This window comes from Brassica oleracea, unplaced genomic scaffold, assembly GCF_000695525.1.
Source record: "Brassica oleracea var. oleracea cultivar TO1000 unplaced genomic scaffold, BOL UnpScaffold01531, whole genome shotgun sequence".
Classification (NCBI taxonomy): Eukaryota; Viridiplantae; Streptophyta; class Magnoliopsida; order Brassicales; family Brassicaceae; genus Brassica; species Brassica oleracea.
In genome coordinates this window covers 6,041-8,470 of record NW_013618065.1, presented here as the reverse complement: position 1 = coordinate 8,470, position 2,430 = coordinate 6,041, and the positions used below count along the sequence as shown (strand labels likewise).

General features: G+C 32.4%; 1 pseudogene; it reads left to right on the top strand.

The window, feature by feature from the left end:
- The first annotated feature begins 296 nt into the window (after nucleotides 1–296).
- Nucleotides 297–1,401, top strand: LOC106321388 (annotated as a pseudogene).
- The last annotated feature ends 1,029 nt before the right edge of the window (nucleotides 1,402–2,430 follow it).

Here is a 2,430-nt window from a genome sequence, read left to right as displayed (position 1 = left end):
GGAGAACATCACTCTATTCTTCCTCTATTGTTTTTTTTTATGTATCTTTTTTTTTTGTAATCAAACTTCCATGAACTCAGGAACATGAAAGATGTTTGGGACCCGGTATAGAGTTTTATGTCAAGGTGTTCCAGAGACGAGTATGATTACGGATGGTACAAAACAAAGTAAGTGTACAAGTGGATTTCTTTTTATGATCAGAATTTTAAAAAGAAAACATCAAAAAGAAACATAAGAATTTTATCTGATTAATTTTCTATATTATAGGTTCAAGATAAATAACAGTGACCTTAAGAATGAAGAAAACAAGCCTACTGTTAGAGTTGCTAGCCTTGGCCAAGCGTTCCATGTCTGGCTCAATGGAGAATACCTTGGTAAGATTGAGAAGCTACAACATTTAGATGTTATGCTTAGAGACCTGCAATAATCAATGAATTTGTTCAGGAAACAGACATGGTAGCCATGATGAGAAGAGTCGATGGTCATTGTCAGGATCCTGCTTCTGTTGCTTTCTCTGTACTAAATCTAGCGATGCATTTTCATGGGTGGCTCTCCATCTTCATTACACTATACTATAAGTTGCCTCCCAAACAAGATAAGACAGTCAGACAAGTTACTATCAATACGTCGGTTTGTACGGTTTCCTATGCATGAACTCTTGGTTCTGGAGTGCAGTTTTCCACACTCGGTAATCATCTACACATTACTTTTATCATCCACAATCTTATGGTGATCCGTCTCTATGGTTTCTCAGGGATGTTGACATCACAAAGACGTTGGACTACTCATCTGCAATAGCCATTCTCGGATTCTCACTCATCGTATCCATCTTAAGAACCTTTGATGTGCGGGTGGAGGCTGCAAGAGTCATGGTATCCCCTCCAGTACTAGCTTTTGTCACCTCACACATAATGTACATTAACTTATACAAACTTGACTATGATATACATAAAAATTTTGTCTCCTATCTACAACCAATTCTATTTTTTGTTCTCCGTATTCTTTGTGAGTTCAATGTTTACATGTTGGAACATGATTGTGTGTGTGGCCATGGGAGTCGCTCAGATTTTCCTATGGGCAAGATGGGCTGCTGTTTCTAGACATCCTTCTAATTGGAAACTGTGGGTGGTTGTGATAGCTTCATGCTTAGCTATGGTTTTAGAGATATATGACTTCCCTCTCCGTATGAAAGCTCACTCTATTTGGCACCTCGCCACAGTTCCTCTAACCGTTCTCTGGTGGAGCTTTATTAGAGACAATGTTGAGTTCAGAACTTCCAGTCTTCTCAAGAAATCTAAGACATAGGCGAAAAAAGTTTACTTACAGATGCAGAGGTTTTTTGAGCTTTTTTCAATGTTTTTTATTAAGAGATTTGTCTTGGCCTTGCTTTTGGTTAATTGAGATTTTGATATTAGTTTTTCATTCATACACATTTTTTACTGATATTTTTGGAGTCTTAAGACTTTTGTTAATCTTGTGATCCATATATGATTGTGTTAACAAAGTCTTATTTTACTTAAGTTGTGTGAAATTATAGGGTTTAATTTCATCAAGCCAAATTGAATAAGTTTAATAAGCTTTAATGATCATTGAAACCAAATCTAAAGTATTTCAGTAGTTTCATGACACTATCTATATAAATTATTGCGGCTTAAACTCACTTAAAACAATTGCAGCAAGGAACCACAAGTTTAATCAGTTTATATACATGCACACATGTCTGGTACAATGTTCCATATTGAAAATTTTATATTTCCAGGCTTAAATTAAACAAAACAGCAAAAATAACAACAGAGAAAGTGAAATTTCACCTACAACATCTTAAACATCTTATTGACATTACTAGCCCCAAAGACTGATTCTCATAGCAAGAGGGGGAAAATAATTTTTTAGTCGTCCATTTGTTGGAGTTTTCCCTATTACACCACAAATATATATCTACTTCTATTCATGTTTATCAATTGAAAATTTCTACTACCAATATTCCATGAACTCTACGTATTTGAAAATATGGCATATGTCATGAATACTTTCTTCAAATATAAAAATCTATAGATTGGTTTTAAAAACATAAGTATCTAAATGTTGTCTTGTAAAATAAAATCAGTTGAAAACTGGTCAAACAAAAAACTTTAAAAATAGAATAAAATTAAATACTATGTTTCTATCTTACTAAATTTTCATTTTGACATTTTTCACACAAATCAAAATATAATTGAATTCATGTTTATCCCTAATAATTACATCTGTTTAACTAATATTCATTGAGATATTAAGGTATTTTAAGATAACAATCATTTTTTTACAATAAATACTAAGTTAAATAGGTATAACCTTTAAAATTATATTGAAATTATAAAATGACACAATTTGTTAATAAGAAGAAAAATTTCAAAAAATGTCATTTATAAAACCAAATTTACATACACA